This window comes from Bubalus bubalis, chromosome 8 (assembly GCF_019923935.1).
Source record: "Bubalus bubalis isolate 160015118507 breed Murrah chromosome 8, NDDB_SH_1, whole genome shotgun sequence".
NCBI lineage: Eukaryota > Metazoa > Chordata > Mammalia > Artiodactyla > Bovidae > Bubalus > Bubalus bubalis.
The window spans coordinates 37,762,466-37,784,474 of NC_059164.1; the positions used below are offsets into that span (position 1 = coordinate 37,762,466).

The 22,009-nt window shown below is 39.6% G+C and overlaps 1 protein-coding gene and 1 non-coding gene across 15 annotated transcripts in view; both read left to right on the forward strand.

Annotated features, from left to right (window-relative positions):
• The window catches only part of CACNA2D1 (calcium voltage-gated channel auxiliary subunit alpha2delta 1), a 524,082-nt gene that overhangs the window by 44,710 nt on the left and 457,363 nt on the right, over positions 1-22,009 (forward strand). The gene's annotated exons all lie outside the window — the stretch shown is intronic.
• On the forward strand, positions 9,965-10,036 carry TRNAF-GAA. Its single transcript has one exon. It is a non-coding gene; the product is annotated as a tRNA-Phe (tRNA).

The window sequence follows — 22,009 nt, forward strand, 5'->3', positions numbered from 1 at the left end:
AAATGAATGAATCTTTTATTTATCTTTTATTATAATGCCTAACACAAAAGCTGGCATATCTTCAGTTCAGTTCAGTTGCTCAGTCGTGTCTGACTCTTTGCGACCCCCTGAATCGCAGCATGGCAGGCCTCCCTATCCATTACCAGCTCCCGGAGTTCACTCAAACTCACGTCCATTGAGTTGGTGATGCCATCTGTGGTCCCCTTCTCCTCCTGCCCCCAATCCCTCCCAGCATCAGAGTCTTTTCCAATGAGTCAACTCTTCGCATGAGGTGGCCAAAGTATTGGAGTTTCAGCTTTAGCATCATTCCTTCCAAAGAACACCCAGGGCTGATCTCCTTCAGAATGGACTGGTTGGATCTCCTTGCAGTCCAAGGGACTCTCAAGAGTCTTTTCCAACACCATAGTTCAAAAGCACCAATTCTTTGGCACTCAGCTTTCTTCACAGTCCAACTTTCACATCCATACATGACCACTGGAAAAACCATAGCCTTGACTAGACTGACCTTTGTTGGCAGAGTAACGTCTCTGCTTTTCAATATGCTATCTAGGTTGTTCATAACTGTCCTTCCAAGGAGTAAGCGTCTTTTAATTTCATGGCTGCAGTCACCATGCAGTGATTTTGGAGCTCAAAAAAATAAAGTCTGACACTGTTTCCACTGTTTCCCCATCTATTTCCCATGAAGTGATGGGACGGGATGTCATGATCTTCGCTTTCTGAATGTTGAGTTTTAAGCCAACTTTTTCACTCTCCTCTTTCACTTTCATCAAGAGGCTTTTTAGTTCCTCTTCACTTTCTGCCATAAGGGTGGTGTCATCTGCATATCTGAGGTTATTGATATTTCTCCCGGCAATCTTGATTCCAGCTTGTGTTCTTCCAGCCCAGTGTTTCTCATGAGGTACTCTGCATATAAGTTAAATAAGCAGGGTGACAATAAACAGCCTTGACGTAATCCTTTTCCTATTTGGAACCAGTCTGTTGTTCCCTGTCCAGTTCTAACTGTTGCTTCCTGACCTGCATATAGGTTTCTCAAGAGGCAGGTCAGGTGCTCTGGTATTCCCATCTCTTTCAGAATTTTCCACAGTTTATTTTGATCCACACAGTCAAAGGCTTTGGCATAATCAATAAAGCAGAAATAGATGTTTTTCTGGAACTCTCTTGCTTTTTCTATGATCCAGCGGATATTGGCAATTTGATCTCTGGTTCCTCTGCCTTTTCTAAAACTAGCTTGAACATCTGGAAGTTCACAGTTCATGTACTGCTGAAGCCTGGCTTGGAGAATTTTGAGCATTACTTTACTAGCGTGTGAGATGAGTGCAATTGTGCGGTAGTTTGAGCATTCTTTGGCATTGCCTTTCTTTGAGATTGTATTGAAAACTGACCTTTTCCAGTCCTGTGACCACTGCTGAGTTTTCCAATTTTGCTGGCATATTAAGTGCAGCACTTTCACAGCATCATCTTTCAGGATTTGAAATAGCTCAACTGAAATGCCATCCCTCCACTAGCTTTGTTCATAGTGATGCTTTCTAAGGCCCACTTGACTTTACATTCCAGGATGTCTGGCTCTAGGTGAGTGATCACACCATCGTGATTATCTGGGTCATGAAGATCTTTTCTGTACAGTTCTGTGTATTCTTGCCACCTCTTCTTAATATCTTCTTCTTTAGGTCCATACCATTTCTGTCCTTTATCCAGCCTATCTTTAGGTACCAAAAAACAGTTGCCTGAATAAATGAATGAGTGATGCTGTAAACCTGAAAATTGGAAGAATGTGATTGAAATACAGAAGGGTTTTCTATCATAGTTTAGGTGCATTTAGCTTTAGAGAAAGTGGATGTGAATTGTAATGGTAAGTCTTCAGTGCTTTATTTTGGGCCCTTTTTTTTTTTTTGTCTTTTTTAGAGATGGAGGGTGCAAAATGGAAAGAAAAGGTGCGTGGGAGATAAAGCTTTTAGTTTTTACCCATTTACAAATGAAACGGTTATATAAAAGTTTTGCCAGTTTATAAAAGGGAATTGTAAACCTAAACTTGTTCTATTGTTAAGAGAAGTTTTTTTTTCTAAATTATTTTATTATCTGGTGGAAAAGTTAAGTTCCTACATAGCTACTTAAAATATAAAGCATTGTTAAATCACAATGGAGACAAACAGAATTGAGTGGAATCAAGAGTGCCTTTTCATGTTGATTGTGACTTTTATGAGATGGAACACTTTACTCAATTTCATAATAGTCATAGTCCAGTAAGATTTTGGTGACTGATCTTATTGGTCTGACTTGAATGGGTGACTTAACTGTAGAAGGTTCTCTGTTCCAATATCAAAATAACTCCTGGTTGATAATTCAAAGAAGTAATGAAAGAACAGAAGGATGAACAAAACAAGGAAGAAAAAAGAAGCAAAAACAGATGAAAGGGAGGGAGGATAGAAGTAATGAAGGAAAGAGACAAACTACTGTGATTTTTCAGTGAAACCTCACTCAGAAATGAGTAAAGCAATTCTAAAATGTTATTTATTTTATTCATTGTGTCTAATAGCATATTGCATCTCTGGGTATAGTACTGTAGTGTGAATAGGTAAGTACACACACATATGTACACATGCATATATTTATGTAATAGTTCAATGCATAGTACATAATAAAGAATTAAAACATACAGACTCTGATTTGAAAACTCCTTCGTTGAAATAAGTGTCTGTAAATGGAATAATGTTTGTACTGTGGCAAAGACAGTTCAACTGTAGGAGTGGAAGATCAGCTGATTCGCTGGACTAAAAATCAAGAGGAGATCTTGATCCTTTTCTCCCAGCTCAGTATTCTTTCCTCTTTACTGTCTGTGAGTCTCTCTCCTAAGTATTTATTAGGTCTGGGGCTCTGAGGCTGCTGAATCATTCTTTCTTGTATGTTGATAGTTGTGGTTTAACCTGAGTTTCCTATAGACGCAATGTTCAAAGAATGACATCACTATAGATATTTAGGTAGAAAAGCAGTTGGAGGCAGCCTGTTTATGAGGCCTGGCCTTGGGCTGCTCTCATCACCTGTCTGATCCTGTCCCTCTGTGTCTCTTTCACATACTTGTGACTATTGGCTGTTAATACATTTTATTCCCATCACTGGCCTACTCTTTCCCACTTTTATCACCTAATGAAAAACATTTCATCTTTCAAGACCCTGTTTTGTCTTGAAAGTGAATCTTGACTCCACTACTGGATTACTTTGGTAAGTTGTTTAACCTCTGTGTGTCTCATCCATATAAGCACCTGTCACAGAACACAGCAATGATGATTAAATGAAGTCATATGGGCTTAGTACATTCTATAATATGGCAATATATGTTCAGTAAATTTGGCAATCAGAGGAAAATTTGTTGCTGCCTTCAATACTAATATTGCCCTTTCATTGTCAGATACGTCATTAAAACTCTTAACAACATTATATTGTTATCACTCCTTTGCCCTGTGTTTCTTGCACGAGTTTGTGGGCTCCATCAGCATACATGTTTACATTTTCAAATGCTCAATTCTATGCAAAATGAATATTATTATTAAGAATGATCACTTAGAATCTAAAATAGTCCCATAAATACAAATATATAAAGTCTATAAGTATATTCAGTATACGTCCTTCATGCCTTTCTCCTTTGGTAATCATAAGTTTGTCTTCTTTGTTTGGGGGCCTATTTATACTTTGCAAAAAATTTATATCATTTTTTTAGATTCCACGTGCAAGTGATACCATTCCTTCATTTTTGGATATGTAAAGTAGCAAGATAGCTGCCAGGAAAACCAAACTTCAGAACAATAGTGAGTTTTACATAAAAGGTTCTACACAGTGAACAAAATTGAAGGGCAGTATTACAAATTGAGGGTAATTCTTGCCTGGAGAATCCCCATGGACAGAGGAGCCTGGCTGGCTGCAGTCCATGGGGTCGCAAAAGGACGGACACTACCGAGGGACTAAGAACACATGCACATATTACAAATTGAGGAATAATTATTCAGAAGTAAAGGAGTAGCAAGTACAAGGAATCCCCAGGGGAGAAATATATTGTGTAGCCACCAAGTGGTGAATCAGCCCTCAGAAGTGCTAATATGAAAGAAATATTAGCTGATTTAAGATTATCCAAATATCTTCATCTTTAAAGACCTAGATTATGGGACTTATATAATTATACCTAGCACTCTGCATTGCTTAAAAATTGTATAGAACCTGAAAGTGGGAAAGAAAAAACTTGGAGAGTAAGGGAGCAATATGGCAGTTCAGAAGGTAGTATCAACTGAGAAATAATGGTTACTAAAACATGAGTTTGGGTTAAGGAGTTAAGGGCAGAGTATTTTATTTTGAATTGTACATAGGCAAAATTTAATAATTACCAAAGTAATAGAGTATATTAGGAAGTCCAAATACTTCTGTAGTTCTGTGAAGAGAGAATGATAAAGAACACTGCATTCTTTAGTTTGCATAGCATTTTTACATTTGTCTTACTTAAGCCTATCAAACAAATGCCAGGAATGTATCTTATGCCCATTATTTATTTATTTATTTATTTTTAAATACATCGATGGAGACTCAGAGTAGAGTCATCTGCTGGACTCGCTAATTGCAACTTTCTTTCTGTTATAGAATATTTCTTTAGGCTGAGAAAATATGCTCTTATTACGAAACATTGATGAAAATGTGAAATGTTGTAAGTATAGACAGATATGCGTGCCTTTCTAACTTCCTTTAGAGTATAATTGAAATCATATAAACTCTTAATTGTAATCAACTATTTATATCAATGACCATTATGATATTCAGTGTAGTTCCTCAAACACTTTTAGAGTTAGCATTTTCACCTTGCCTGCTTTTTGAGTTTTATGCTTAGAGGTTTTGTTTTTTTAAAAAAATGTAACTGTATTACAATTGAATTACTCCTTATACAGTATCAAGTAGAAAAATATAAAATCTGAAAAGCAGAGTGCCATGTCTGAGCCCTGGCCAGTGTGCTCTTACATCCAAAGCAGTAAAGTCCATGGTATGAGGAAAGGGGTCCTGGAATCAAATTGCTTGCCATTGCCCTTGTCACTTACCTGGTGTTCAATGCTGGGCAAATATCATTTAAGTTCTCTGTAGCTCAGTTTACTCAGCCAGATTGTGTAATCTATCAGAGTTATGTTTTATGTTTTTTGTTCAATATTGTATTCTGAATGTCTAGAGTAGTGTCCTATGTGTAATAAGCATTCAATAAGTATTTTTTAAAATACATTTGCAAAAAACTGACTATATTATCTACCCATAGGTTGCTTTGAAAGTAGGCCATTTACCATTTACCATAGCTTTTGGCAAATAGGAGATGCTGTCTCTTCTTTCTGCTATGCTTATTATCATCATTATCATTATTAGTGTCTATTATTGTGGCTGAGGGTGAAGGAGGTTTAAAAGGCAAGACGTTGTAGACTGTTCTAAGTAAGTGAGCCGGTGTTTTGGGGAAGGACTCCATTCTGGTAAAGTATCTGGTGATTGATTCTATTTAGTTAAACAGAGAGGAGGGTGATGGCTTTATGTAAGTCTCAACTAATAAAGGTTTCAAGTGGCCTTGACCTTCTTGGTTTCTTCTTCTGTCCTAGTTATCCCTTTTCATCTCCTTTCACAGATAATCAGTCTTTGATTCTTTTACTTCTGATGGTTGGGTTTTATCAAGTATATGAGACTTGGAACTTAAACCATTGGTGTCGTTGCTCCATTTTTTTCTTCCCTATCGCTTCTTCTTCTCTTCATGCTTTCATATGCAATGCTGCTGCTGCTAAGTCACTTCAGTCGTGTCCGACTCTGTGCGGCATAGCTGTAGCTAATTAAATTAACAACTAGTGTTTAATTTTCCTCTCCGAAATGTAAAACTAATTTGGAAGGTCACGGGCCTAGTCCAATATTATAAGGGCTTAGGAACTTTTTATAATATACTAAACGTTAATAGCTTGAGATATTTGTCATTTTTTGGAGAAATCTCCTTTTTTTTTTTTTTAAAAAAAAAGAAAGTATTCTAGGAAAACAAGCACAAATAAGCCAAAAACCAACAAGCAAAAGCAAACAAGCCCCTAAAATCCCCCAGATATTTGTTATGCATGTTGCTTTTTTGAGAGTGGTCTCTTATTCCATGTTCTCTATGCAGGATACACTGCTTTCAAAAAAAGGGTCTGTGAAGCAAACTAGCTGACATGTGATTGATTACTGATAACCTGACACTCAAGCACTCTTATCTGTCATGATAGATTTCAGCATGGAAAGTTTAGTTTTATTTTTTTCCCTTCCTTTCTTTCCTCTTTTACTTCCTGTCTTCCTTTCTTCTAGTTTTCTTTATCCTCCCTCCCTGCGTTCCTTCTTTCTATTCTTTTAAACTCTTTATAAAGAGGATTGAAGGTATTAATGATAAAATCACTAAGTTTTGATTTAAATTCAAGAGCAACAATCCCCAACTTTTTTGACACCAGGGACCAGTTTCTTGGAAGACAGTTTTTCCATGGATGGAGTTAGGGAGGGGTGGTTTTGGGATGATTTAAATGTGTTACATTTATTGTACACTTTATTTCTATTACTATTATTACATTAGCTCCACTTCAGATCATCTGGCAGTAGATCCTGGAGGTTGGAGACCCCTGCTCTAGAGCCCACTTCAAATCCTCTCATCATCCATTTCACCTCAGAGTTAATCAAGCCCTCCTCTAGGTCGTGTTGCACTTGTACTTGCCTTTATTGATGTACTTACTATACTTCATTTATTCTCTATTATCTGAGTAAGAATTGAATCTTTTTTATTGCCATTCCTCATACTTGGCATGTACCAAAGGCTCAGTAGATGTTTATGTTTTACTTCTGACCTTTAGCAGAATTTTTTTCACTTCTCATTCGACGTTTCTGTTGTTCCTGCTATTTTCCCACTCGTATTGCATTAGGGATGTATAAGATTATCTGTAAATAAAATATGCAAGTTATATGTACACACACATATGTACATATATCAGCAAGTCAGGTATCTAGTTATTTTATGTTTATATGATGATTTTACATTTTAGAATATCAAGAATAAATAGTTGTTTACAATTGTTTTTCTTAGTCTTCTTTATGTCAGACACAAGTGAAAGTTTTAGTGTAAATGTGCATGTGTGCTAAATTACTTGAGTCATTTCTGACTCTTTGAGACCGTATGGACCATAGCCTGCCAGGCTCTTCTGTCCCTGGGATTCTCCAGGTAAGAACACTGGAATGGGTTGTCATGCCCTCTTCCAGGGGATCTTCCTGACCCAGAGATTGAATCTGCCATCTCTTACGTCTCATGCTTTGGCAAACGAGGTGGGTTCTTTACCACTAGCACCACATATTGCAACATTTGGTAGCTATGCCTAGGATAGATCATTCATTATCAGGTATTCTGATAAATGGATTTTATTGGAAAAGTTTTTTCAAGTTTTTATTTTTTATATTAAAATAATTTAAGAATGGACAGAAAGTACATCTTTTTTGGTTGCTTATTACATTGAAATAAAATAGATGATTAAGGTTTTTTTTTTTTAAGATTTCTTTATTTACTTATTTTTTATATGTATATGTTTTGGCTGTGGTGGGTCTTGTTGCTGCATGCAGGTTTTCTGTAGTTGCCGAGAATAGGGGCTACTTTTCATTGTGGTGCTCGGGCTTTTCACTGTGGTGGCTTCTTTTGTTGTGAAGCACAGGCTGTAGGCACACAGACTTCAGTAGTTGAAGCACATGGGCTCAGTAGTTATGTCTCGTGGGCTCTAAAGAGGAGGCTCAGTAGTTGTGGCGCATGTTCTTAGGTGGCCCGAGGCATGTGGAATCTTCTAGGATCAGTGATTGAAACTGTGTCCCTTGAACTGCAGGGTGGATTCTTAACCACTGGACCATGAGGGAATCATTAAGTTTTATTTTAATTCCATTTTCTAATGTAAATATATATCTTATTAGACTCTCTTTTTATTTGTCTCTATTTTTGTTAATATAGATACAGTACTATTATTTGAGTTGATTGTATAACGAGCACATCTGTGTAGCATTTAGCTTGGATTATACATATACTTTCAAGGTAAGAACATATGCAGCATTATTCTTTCTGTAAGAAATAGCATTTCCCTATTGCATAAAAATACTGCATCTCCGTATATAGGTAAAAATTCTACATACAGATGCTGTTTCAAGGTAATTCAAGAATCACTGCCCTTTGCTTTTTTTGTAGTCTGTCATTTTATTGTATTTGAATCTTTCACCACTGAGCTTTGAAGACTGCTTACTTACAACTTTATATTTACAAAATTCATGGAAATTATTGATAATACAATCAAATTGTTATCACTTCTAGAATATTTATTACTTGGATGGGGGAACACTATGTTTCAAAATGAAAGGTAATAAATTTATTTCTTCTCTTTGCTGTTTCCTGATGACTTACAGAGACACTTGAACCTTTACATCTAAGGGGCAATATTTATAATCAGAATTTTTGCACCGACATGGGATAGAACCCAGTGATGATCTCTTTTTCTCTGAGGTACATATTGTTCAAAAATATTGTTTTATCTGTTTTCTTAATCATAATAAATTCATTCATTCTCAGCATATAGTGCTTTAATATGTCACTCCTCACAGGGGCATTCTGAAATAAAAGAACATTTCAGGAAAGGGTGAAAAGTTTATATAAAACAAGGAATGACTAATTACAGGTGGGAAGGTAGTTAATCTTTCTAGCTCCCTTTAAATGCTGCCATATGGGACTACCAACTTTACCTTCTGTTTGGTTTGAATTTGTACAAGGGAACAAAATAAGCCTTAAGAAAAATCTATTGTGTGAAAATATTTAAGGTACTTAAAGGCCAAATATAATATTTTTGTGCTGTAGTCTACCTTAGTCTGCCATAATATCAGTACCCTTTATGACATGGATAATTAAATTTCATTGCATTTTGAATTTAAACAGATCAGTTTGGATAATCTGAGACTTCAGAATTAGATGAGTGGGAAAAACATCAAGTGGGTCAGCAGAAGTGAAGATTACACTGTGTAATTTGCCAGTCCTGTTCAATCTAGTGCTAGTAATTGAGTAATTTTTCATGGACATAGAAAACATGCAGAGGACGTAACTTGTTTCCATCTAGTTATATGCTTGTGCAGTGAATGTGTTATCCGATTCTAAAACCATCTTTGAATTAGCTTTTTTTTTTTTTCCCCACGTTGGTACTCTGTGGTTTCTGAGATTTTGTATGATCGTATGAACTGCAAGTGATGCTCAATATTGACAAGTACAGTACAAACAGCAGATGGTAAGATACTGATGGAGACATTTGTTAATGGGCCAGTAGTCTTCCTTAGAAGTACAGATTTTGGGGAGAGTTTTTGGCTTTTTTAACCCACTGCTTTTCTATACTGAGTACCTGGGAAGGAAGAAAGAATCCAAAGATTCTTTTGTGTTTCTTCATGGGTAGAAAAGGTGAGTATCAGGATTGCATTAACCTTAGGTGAAACCACTGTTAGTAAATGGAGTTGCTACATTAGGAAAAAGAATGTATATAAACACCAGCTCTGTCACACACTAGATGGTAAACTTGGACAGATTTCCTAACCCTTCTGAATTTAAGATTCTTTTAATGTATGTTGAAGATCACAATATCTATTTTATTATGTTTTCCATTTACTAGGATGAAGTAATATATATATAGAAAATGTACATAGTATTGCTTCTGGATATTATTACGTAACTGGGAACTAAAGAATGTCATGGGAGATCATGGATTCTACTGGCTTAAAGTATGGGCTTCAGAAAATCAGAAAGATCTGGATTTGAACCCCAGACTAACAGCTTCCTTGCTGTATGAGCAGAAGCAAATTACTTTCTTGGTTTAAGCATTAGTTTGTTTATAAAATGGAGTATTGTTGTTATATGGATAGTGCTACTTATATGCAAATTATTCTAGAGGGGGATTCCCTGGTGGCTCAGATGGTAAAGCATCTGCCTGAAATGCAGGAGACCCGGGTTCGATTCCTGGGTTGGGAAGATCTCCTGGAGAAGAAATGGCAACCCACTCCAGTACTCTTGCCTGGAGAATCCCATGGACGGAGGAGCCTGGTAGGCTACAGTCCATGGGGTTGCAAAGAGTTGGACACGACTGAGGGACTTCACTAGCATGAATTAATTGCTTTATAAAGCTTCCCAGGTGGCTCAGTGGTAAAGAACCCATCTGCCAGCGCAGGAGACTGAGGTTTCATACCCTGCTGGGGAAGATCCTCTGGAGAAGGAAATGGCAACCTACTCCAGTATTCTTGCCTGTAAAATCCCATGGACAGAGGAGACTGGTGGGCTACAGTCCATAGGGTCACAATGAATCAGACATGATTGACTGACTGAGCACCCATAAGTGGTAATTATTGTCTCTTTCTTTCTCTCACTTTTTTTTTTATCCCCCACCAGTGATCATGCTGTCACTATTTTTTGTTAGTAAAATAATAACTATTTGAAGGATTGTTGTAAGTTAAAATTATTTTTGACAGGTCAGAACATGAGCCATAACTAAAAAGATGAAATTATATAGGGTTGAATGTAAAGTCCTACATTTAGGCTTATGAAAAATATTTAAAAATGAAAAATAAGAGAAAAGATGAACTTTGTAAACCTTATGTTAAGTGAAATAAACTAGACAAAGAAGACTACATAGTGTATGATTTCATTTGTATAAAGTTTAAAAGACAGATAAGTTACAGAGACAGAAAGTAGATTAGCAACAACTCTGGACTTAGTCATGGAGAGGACAGGTGGAAGAAATAGAAATTGCTTACTAATGGATGCATAGGTTCTTTCAGGAGGGGTACAAAAGTGATCTAAAATTACATAGTAGTAATGGTTGCACAATCCTATGACTTGACTAAAAAAGAACACTAAACTTTACATTTTTAGTGAAAAATTGTATGTAAATTTTATCTCAATGAAGTTCTTTAAAAATGAAAATAATACTACATTCAAAATAATTTCTGTGATAAGCGTTAAAGTGATAGTTTCACTTTTAGAACTCTGTTAATCCATTCAGTAATTAGCATTTTCCACATTAGAGACATAGTTTTGTATGTATTACGTTTAAGTGTGTATGGGAAGTGCTTTCCCATGACTGTAAACATCTCAAGGGGAAAAAAAGATGGGTCCCAGGCTTCCTCAGTTCTCTGAAACTGTACACATTCTCAGTTAATAAACCCCTTTTCTAGAAGTGGTATTTTGTACTTCTGCTGTTATTTTATTGTTAATTGGCTATTTCTTGTTGATGATGTAGTCCTTAAGACCTGCTTTCAGGAATCCCTAAAGAGCCTATGAAGCTTCAACTCTAATTTACCTCCAGGTTCGCACAGTTACCTGAGCCCTGGGAGAAGACTTAGTTTTCCCAGCAGACTTTTCTTTTACTCAAGAAAACAGGGATATTAGCACACAGATAAAGACTGGTGACTCTGCTTTCTGATACAGGCAGGTGAAGACCCCAAAAGAGGAATAGCTCTTTCCAGTCTTCAAATGGTACACACTATACAGGGGCTCACACTTACTTCAAAAAAGTCTTTTTTGCTCTTTTTTTTCTGAGAAGAAAATATTGCTCTAGAGAAGCCAGTGGGCCTCAAGTTTGGTGAACTTTGATGGCCTTGAAAGTTGCTTGGCTGCTCTCTGGCCTCTTAGACAACATCCTATGGCTTATTCCCTCATAAAGCACAGGGCACAGGGCCTCTGACTTCGTGGACTGTATGTGAAATGGAAAATGCTGCTCAAAATGAGCAACCCACCTGAACTGATTTTCACAGTTCTGTGAATTTTGCTCTCAGAACAGAGTACTGTGGTGGCTGGAGCATCTAGAATTCTAATCTGTTCTTTAAGAGCTCATCACACCTCCACCTAGCCACTAATAAAGTAAGCCAACACAAAGCCAAAACATAACCTGCTTTTTTGAATATCAGGTTGTCAGGGGAGTTTCTAATTTCCTTGGTTCTGTCTCGCCGCAGCAAAAATTTGAAGCCATGGATGGACAAGTGTTACAGCTCAGTTGTATTTGGCAAGCAAAGGAAAATCGAGGCATGAGGGCGGGCTGACCCAAAAGACATGAAGAGAAGAGAAGCCCCAGGCTCAATTTTGGCTCCTCTTTTTACATGTTTTTTCTCCTCCCCCTGAGCCTGCCCTGTGTAAATTGGGCTAGCCAGGGGGGCTGTTTGTTTCACCTGAGGTTCTCACTCAGGTCCTCGGACCTTCCTTTGTTCTATTTTCACGGGCTTTTCTCTTTCTTTATCTTTTAGCCACCACCATTTTGGATTCCTTTTTCCTATTCTAACTACCTAACATTTCCCCTTCAGGAGATGGGAGGCCTGATTCTTTGGGAATAGGGGTGTCGAGGTCTCTCTGGCTACTTCCTGCAGAACTGGGATGGCAAGGGGCATTGGGCCTCCCTCTCTTGCTAGTCTCAAGCCTCAGAGTCCTCATTGTGGTGTTCATCTAAGGGTGAGTGATATTTTCTGTGGTTGGCTGTAGTTTTATATATCCTTGTTGAACTGGCACTGCATGTTGTAGTTTGTTGACCTGGGCAGAGACAAAACAGGTTAGACAATTGATAATACATGGAGCAGTCATAAGCAGCATCAATATGGTGATAACAAGGGTTAGTAGGGGCATTACACACACAGAAGTCGCTCAGTCGTGTCCGACTCTTGGCGACCCCATGGATTGTAGCCCACCAGGCTCCTTGGTCCATGGGATTTTCCAGGCATGAATACTGGAGTGGGTTGCCGTTTTCTTCTCCAGGGGATCATCCTGACCCAGGGATCGAACCCGGGTCTCCCGCATTGTAGGCAGACGCTTTACCGTCTGAGCTACCAGGGAAGTCCATGAAAAACACAGAAGAGTAGTAGTAAGCATTAGCCAACTCCAAATTCCCGCTCGCCAGGAGAAGGATCCCAGAAAGAGATATTGTAGCCACCCTGAGGACTCTCCAGCTTGTTCTTTGAGGTCCTGTAGGCTTTGGAATGTTTTTCTTGAGGACTGTGAGACTTTCTTTAACTTAGCTGGAAGGTATTTACCCAGAAACAACACGTCTCATTCAAGATGGCTCAAGTCCCTCCTTGTTCAGGGATCAGAAGATCTGTCTCCTGTCTATTTAGGAGTACAATCCCTGCCAAACTGTGTTAGCTCGTTAGAGCTGTCCTGAGAAGCCTTATCCCCAGAAACTTAATTTTGGGAGTGTTCATTAGAATGATACTCATCTGTAGTCCAGAATAGGTATCTAATAGCTCCCAGGGGCTCACAGGTGGATTGAGTGTCCTCTTCTGTTTTCTTCCAAAGCTTGACTCATGAGTAGTGAAAATAGGAGTTGTGTCCTGGTACCTTGACTACTGTGGGGATAGAAAGTATTACAGGGTAGGTGCCCTTCCATGTGGGCTGGAGTTGAGCCTTTGGGGACCCATCTTTCCAGACTTTAATTAGGACTCAAGTTCCTGGAGCATATAGTGGTGACTCTTCAGAATCTTTTGTGTGCTGGTTGACACCCAGCAAGCATATATCTTGTTGGAATTGCCCAATGGCCATGGCCTAAGACTGGAGAGTCTGAGCCTCTGGATCTAGGAAGAGGTCACTGACATAAACAAAAGGTCTCCCATATAGCATCTCATAAGGACTAAGACCAACGTGTTCCTTAGGGGCAATATGGTGTGGAGGAGAGCTATTGGTAAAGCCTTCTTCCATTTGAGAGAGGTCTCCTGTGTTATTATTTTTTATCACTGATTTTAAGAATTGGTTGGCTCTTTCTACTTTTTCTGAAGACTGAGGCCTGCAGGCACATTGTAGATAATAAATAATGTCCAAATGTTTTAGAGACCCCTTGAGTGACCTTAGAAGTAAATGATGTCCCATTGTCACTTTGTAATGACTTGGGCAGACCAAATCTCAGAAAGATTTCATGGAGCAGTTTTTTTTTAACCACCTCCTCAGCCTTCTCAGTCTGGGAAAGTCTTCAATCCATCCTGTGAATGTATCTGTCATGACTAATAGGTATTTATACCCTTGAGAAACTGGCATCTGGTGAAGTCCATCTGCCAGTCCTCTCCTGGGTAGGTCCCACGTTGTTGGATGGGATGGGCCGTCTGGGGTCTTTGAGCTATTTGGGGGCTGTTTAACTGGCAAGTGAGATGGGGGAGACTGGCTGCCTTATAGTTGTTAGGAGGCCTGTTCCTCTGAAGGACCTTTTTAGTAATCTTTGGAGGGCCTTTTCCCCTAAATGAGTGGTGGCATGTAAGGAGTTAACCAACTTCTGTTGGAGGTTCCCAGGCAGAAAAAGGAGTCCCTCCTTTTGGAACCACCCCATAAGATCTTCTTGAAAGTCCTCACTCTTAGATTTAAGAGTCTTACCTTCAGTATATGATGGCGTTTCTGGCAAATTAGTCTGTGGAAGTAAGGTGGCAACCCTTATTAGGTCATTGTTCTGTAATGCTGCTCTCTTAGCTACCTAATTGGCAGTTTAGTTCCTTTGTTCCACTTCCTCATGCTCCCTTTTTGGTGTACTTTACAATGGGAGACTGAAACCTTGGTGGGCAGATGGACTGCCTCCAAGACCCTAAGGATGTGGTCAAGTGGCCTCTTTATTTCCAAATAGCGGCATGTGCATGTAGCACCAGAAAGGCAGGCTTGGAGTCAGTGCAAATGGCTACTCTTTTTCCTTTTCCCAGCTCTAAAGGTTGAGTCAGGGCTATGAGCTCAGCTAATTGGGCTGAAGTACCTGGTGGCAGCGGCTTAGTCTCTGTGGTCTCAAAGTTGGAGACTACTGCATATCTGGCCCTTATTTTTCCATCCAAGACAAAGCTGCTTCCATCAGTGTACCATATTTCCTCAGAATTGGTCAGAGGATCTTCTGACAATCCCTCTTGGGGTTTTGTCCAGTGGTCCAAAGTTTCTAGGCAAACGTGAAAGGGGAGAGAGACCTCAGGTAGGCAGGAGGGTAGCTGGGTTAAGAACCTCACAAGGGGATATAGTCAGGCCTTGATTTTCTTTTCTCTTCTTTTTTAAAAAAAATTAATTAATTTATTTTAACTGGAGGCTAATTACTTAATATTGTAGTGGTTTTTGCCATACATTGACATGAATCAGCCATGGGTATACATGTGTCCCCCACCCTGAACTCCCCTTCCACCTTCCTCCCTATCTCATCCCTCAGGGTCATCCCAGTGTACTGGCCCTGAGCACACTGTCTCATGCATCGAACCTGGACTGGCGATCTGTTTCACATATGGTAATATACATGTTTTAATGCTATTCGCTCAAATCATCCCACCCTAGCCTTCTCCCAGAAAGTCCAAAAGTCTGTTCTTTACATCTGTGTCTCTTTCGCTATCTTGCATATAGGGTCATCGTTATCATCTTTCTAAATTCTGTATATATGCATTAATATACTGTGTTGGTGTTTTTCTTTCTGACTTACTTCACTCTGTATAATACCTCATTAGAATTGATTCAAATGCATTCTTTTTAATAGCTGAGTAATATTCCATTGTGTATATGTACCCCAGCTTTCTTATCCATTCATCTGCCAATGAACATCTAGGTTGTTTCCATGTCCTAGCTATTGTAAACAGTGCTGCAATGAACATTGGGGTACCCATGGCTCTTTCAATTCTGGTTTCCTCAGTGTGTATGCCCAGCAGTGGGATTGCTGGGTCATATAGCAGTTCTATGTCCAGTTTTTTAAGGAATCTCCACACTGTTTTCCATAATGGCTGTACTAGTTTGCATTCCTACCAACAGTGTAAGAGTGTTCCCTTTTCTCCACACCCTCTCCAGCATTTATTGTTTGTAGACTTTTTGACAGCAGCCATTCTGACTGGCATGAGATGGTACCTCATTGTGATTTTGATTTGCATTTCTCTGATAATGAGTGATGTTGAGCATCTTTTCATGTGTTTGTTAGCCATCTGTATGTCTTCTTTGGAGAAATGTCTGTTTAGTTCTTTGGCCCATATTTTGATTGGGTCGTTTATTTTTCTGGAATTGAGCTGCAGGAGTTGCTTGTATATTTTTGAGATTAATTCTTTGTCAGTTGCTTCATTTGCTAATATTTTCTCCCATTCTGAAGGCTATCTTTTCACCTTGGTTATAGTTTCCTTCATTGTGCAAAAGCTTTTAAGTTTAATTAGGTCTTATTTGTTTATTTTTGCTTTTATTTCCATTTCTCTGGGAGGTGGGTCATGGAGGATCCTGCTGTGTTTTATGTCATAGAGTGTTTTGCCTATGTTTTCCTCTAAGAGTTTTATAGTTTCTGGTCTTACGTTTAGATCTTTAATCCATTTTGAGTTTATTTTTGTGTATGGTGTTAGAAAGTGTTCTAGATTCATTCTTTTACAAGTGGTTGACCAGTTTTCCCAGCACCACTTGTTAAAGAGATTGTCTTTTCTCCATTGTATATTCTTGCCTCCTTTGTCAAAGATAAGGTGTCCATAGGTGTGTGGATTTATCTCTGGGCTTTCTATTTTATTCCATTGATCTATATTTCTGTCTTTGTGCCAGTACCATACTGTCTTGATGACTATAGCTTTGTAGTAGAGCCTGAAGTCAGGTAGGTTGACTCCTCCAGTTCCATTCTTCTTTCTCGAGATTGCTTTGGTTATTTGAGGCTTTTTGTATTTCCATACAAATTGTGAAATTATTTGTTCTAGTTCTGTGAAAAATACCATTGGTAGCTTCATAGAAATTGCATTGAATCTATAGATTGCTTTGGGTAGTATACTCATTTTCACTATATTGATTCTTCTGATCCATGAACATGGTATATTTCTCCATCTATTAGTGTCCTCTTTGATTTCTTTCACCAGTGTTTTATAGTTTTCTATATATAGGTCTTTTATTTCTTGAGGTAGATTTATTCCTAAGTATTTTATTCTTTTCATTGCAGTGGTGAATGGAGTAGTTTCCTTAATTTCTCTTTCTGTTTTCTCATTGTTAGTGTATAGGAATGCAAGGGATTTCTTTGTGTTACTTTTATATCCTGCATCTTTACTATGTTCATTGATTAGCTCTAGTAATTTTCTGGTGATGTCTTTAGGGTTTTCTATGTAGAGGATCATGTCATCTGCAAACAGTGAGAGTTTTACCTCTTCTTTTCCAATCTGGTTTCCTTTTCTTTTTCTTTTCTTTTTGCTGTGGCTTAAACTTCCAAAACTAGGTTGAATAGTAGTGGTGAGAGTGGGCGCCCTTGTCTTGTTCCTGACTTTAGGGGAAATATTTTCAGTATTTCACCATTGAGGATAATGTTTGCTGTGGGTTTGTCATATATGCCTTTTTTTATGTTGAGGTATGTTCCTTCTATGCCTGCTTTCTGGAGGGTTTTTATCATAAATGGATGTTGAATTTTGTCAAAGGCTTTCTCTGCATCTATTGAGATAATCATATGGTTTTTGTCTTTCAATTTATTAATGTGGTATATCACATTGATTTGCGAATATTGAAGAATCCTTGCATCCTTGGGATAAAGCCTACTTGGTCATGATGTATGATCTCTTTAATGTGTTGTTGGATTCTGTTTGCTAGAATTTTGTTAAGGATTTTTGCCTCTGTGTTCATCACTAATATTGGCCTGTAGTTTTCTTGTTTTGTAGGTCTGGATTTTCCATCAGTACTATTTGATACCTGAGGATTCTCTGATCAGACATCCATAAATGGCCTCTCCCATTCAGGAGTTGTTTCACTTGGTGGCTGGTAAAAATAGTTATTTTGCCCCCAAAAGAGTTTTCACACATCTTCTATCAGGACCGTAATAGCTGCAGGATTTTGAAGGCTGGGAAAGATCTCTTCCCAATGAAGGAATAGGACTCTCAGGGGCCACCAGAAACTGGTGGGAAAAGATTTGTCCATCCCAGCAACAAAGAAGTGCTTGGGTGAATCTTTTTGTAATTGTTTTCCTTGTAGCACCCAAAGTACAGGTTGGGAGGAGAAGGCTCCAGAGTAGGAGGTCAGGACAGAGTAGGTAGCTCCTGTGTCAACCAAGAAATTCTCAGACCTACCTGCCACATCCAGTTGCACCCTTGGCTCCAGCCCCGTGATGGTTATTTGTGACAGGTGGGCTGGCTGGAGTGGGCCGCTTCAGTCCTCTTGAACCATTGTTGAGGGAAGGCTTGGCGCTTGACCTTGAGACTCTTGGGTCCCCAGGGCAGAGTGCCGCCCAATGTCCCAATTAATGGCCTTTGTAGCAAGCCGTTTTAGGAAACCTGTCACGGTTTAGACACTCTTTGGCCCAATGTCCCACCTGTCCACAGATTAGACATTTGCCTCATGCCTTGTTGTTCAAGGACCCAGGGTTTGCCATACGGCTTCCCTGGAGGGCAACCAGCATCTGGGCATGCCTTGTCTCTTTCCTTCTCTCCCTTTCCTGGGCCTTGGCCTCCCTCTCCTGTTCTTTGTTATAAAAGGTATTGGTTGCTGTCTGGACATCTCATTTAAACAGGCAGCAGGATCCTGCTGCTATAGCTGTTGTAACTTTATCCTGATGTCTGATTCACATTGGGACAGGAATTTATTCTTTAAAATCACCTATCCCTTATAAGAGTCTAAGTCCAGATTGGTAAACTTTTGGAGGGCCTCTTTTAGCCTTTCCAGAAAGGTAATGGGGTTCTCGTTGGGCTCCTGAGTTATTGCTGAGACCCGGGCATAGCTTATTACTTTTTGCTAGGCTGCTTATAGTCCTTTACACAGATCAGAAGATGATCCCTTTCCCAGATGTGCTCAGGGTCATTATAATTCCAATTAGGATCTAAGGAGGGGTCCGCAGTTTTTCCTACTGGGTGTTTATCGCTTGACATGTGAGGCCCTGTAGCATACCTTCTGGCTTCCTTTAAGACACTAGCATGCTCAGGGTCAGATAAAGTTTGACTAAATATGACCATGATGTCTTTCCAAGTCAAGTCAAAGGCCAAGGTAATGTGTTGAAATGTATCTATATATTTGCCTGGGTCATCCATATAGCTTCCCAGGTCTTTAGTTCTAAGAGGGAGAAAGGCTTAAGGACCCGGGTTGGTCTGAATTCTCCCCCAGTTTCAACTAACGGACAAATTTGAGTTGGCTTTTGTGGAGGGGGTGCTCCCAGATATGGAGGCACATTTGGATACAAGGAAGGAGCACCAGGCAACTCGGGAGCCATGGGAAGTGAGCCTTCATGGGGGGCTTCCTTCTCTTGGTTGTCTGTGCCTAATACCATTTGCCTAGTAGGCTCACTTTTAGGGCATATAACAAACCCATACTTAAGACAGAGTTCCTTCATATCTCTTACCCAGAAGAAAATTTGAACACAGGGTGTCTCTGTCCATTCCCTTGTCTTTTGCAGAATAATTCTAGCTGCAGGATTGTATTGTAATTTAAATTCCCATCCTCAGGCCAGTGTTCCTTGTCAGCCAGAGGGTACCCTTGGCCATGCAGTGGTACAAAAGAATTTTAAGCGACTTCTCCTTTAGAGTTAGAGGATCAAACACTTCCAGTTATCAAGGATGCATCTCAAGGGTGTCTGTCTGGAAATGGATTGGTTATTTACCATGTGAAAGACAGTGATGACAGGGAGGAAAGAAAAAAAAAAAAAAACCAACTAATAGTCCTTCTGTTTTTATGGGTGGACTCCTTAGGGGTGAGTCTGTCTGAAGCTTGTTCTACCGAATAGTGTTGCAACCTGAGAGCCAAGCATTCCTGGGTCAGGGTGCAGATCCACAGGCAGGCTGAGGTGTGACAGTCTCCTAAAGATCGACTCCCTGGGCAGATCGAGGCAGGTCAGCCTCCTGAGAATTGGGTCCCTGGGCAGGTCGAGGCATGTTGACCTCCTGGGACTTCCAGACTGGAGTTGGGCATCCCCAAGGTCTCCAGTGTGACCAGTGCTGGGTAGGAGTTCAGTTCAGTTCAGTTCAGTCGCTCAGTCATGTCCGACTCTTTTCGACCCCATGAATCTCAGCACGCCAGGCCTCCCTATCCAACACCAACTCCCGGACTTCACCCAGACTAATGTCCATCGAGTCAGTGATGCCATCCAGCCATCTCATCCTCTGTCATCCCCTTCTTCTGCCCCCAATCCCTCCCAGCATCAGAGTCTTTTCCAATGAGTCAACTCTTCACATGAAGTGGCCAAAGTACTGGAGATTCAGCTTTAGCATCATTCCTTCCAAAGAACACCTAGGCCTGATCTCCTTCAGAATGGACTGGTTGGATCTCCTTGAAGTCCAAGGGACTCTCAAGAGTCTTCTCCAACACCACACTTCAAAAGCATCAATTCTTTAGCACTCAGCCTTCTTCACAGTCCAACTCTCACATCCATACATGACCACAGGAAAAACCATAGCCTTGACTAATGGACCTTTGTTGGCAAAGTAATGTCTCTGCTTTTCAATATGCTATCTGGGTTGTTCATAACTGTCCTTCCAAAGAGTAAGCGTCTTTTAATTTCATGGCTGCAGTCACCATCTGCAGTGATTTTGGAGCTCAAAAAAAGAAAGTCTGACACTGTTTCCACTGTTTCCCCATCTATTTCCCATGAAGTGATGGGACGGGATGCCATGATCTTCGCTTTCTGAATGTTGAGTTTTAAGCCAACTTTTTCACTCTCCTCTTTCACTTTCATCAAGAGGCTTTTGAGTTCCTCCTCACTTTCTGCCATAAGGGTGGTGTCATCTGCATATCTGAGGTTATTGATATTTCTCCCAGCAATCTTGATTCCAGCTTGTGTTCTTCCAGTCCAGTGTTTCTCATGATGTACTCTGCATAGAAGTTAAATAAGCAGGGTGACAATATACAGCCTTGACATACTCCTTTTCCTATTTGGAACCAGTCTGTTGTTCCCTGTCCAGTTCTAACTGTTGCTTCCTGACCTGCATACATTTTTCTCAAGAGGCAGGTCAGGTGGTCTGGTATTCCCATCTCTTGAAGAATTTTCCACAGTTTATTGTGATCCACACAGTCAAAGGCTTTGGCATAGTCAATAAAGCAGAAATAGATGTTTTTCTGGAACTCTCTTGCTTTTTCGATGATCCAGTAGATGTTGGCAAGTTGATCTCTGGTTCCTCTGCCTTTTCTAAAACCAGCTTGAAGATCTGGAAGTTCACGGTTCATGTATTGCTGAAGCCTGGCTTGGAGAATTTTGAGCATTACTTTACTAGCGTGTGAGATGAGTGCAATTGTGTGGTAGTTTGAGCATTCTTTGGCATTGCCTTTCTTTGGGATTGGAATGAAAACTGACCTTTTCTAGTCCTGTGGCCACTGCTGAGTTTTCCAGATTTGCTGGCATATTGATTGAGTGCAGCACTTTCACAGCATCATCTTTCAGGACTTGAAATAGCTCAACTGGAATTCCATCAACTCCACTAGCTTTGTTCGTAGTGATGCTTTCTAAGGCCCACTTGACTTCACATTCCAGGATGTCTGGCTCTAGGTCAGTGATCATAGCATCATTATTATCTGGGTCGTGAAGATCTTTTTTGTACAGTTCTTCTGTGTATTCTTGTCACCTCTTCTTAATATTTTCTGCTTCTGTTAGGTCCATACCATTTCTGTCCTTTATCAAGCCCATCTTTGCATGAAATGTTCCATTGGTGTCTCTCATTTTCTTGAAGAGATTGAAAGGTTGTTGTTGAATCACGCGAATACACCGGGATTCTTGGCCCCCGGAGGAGAAGAATTCAATCCGGGGCCAGAGACGAGGCTTGATCGCTCAGAGCTTTTGTGTAATAAAGTTTTATTAAAGTATAAAGGAGATAGAGAAAGCTTCTGACATAGGCATCAGAAGGGGGCAGAAAGAGTACCCCCTTGCTAGTCTTCAGCTGGATGTTATATAGTCACTAGCAGTCTGTTAATGAAAGAAAGGAATGTCTTAAAATTTAGAATGGCACCAAATGGTTTATCTTGGGCCATAAAATAATTAACTTGAATCTTAAAGAAGGACAGACCACCATACAAATAGTTTCATTTACATAGATTAGGGGAACAATATCTGAGTATAAC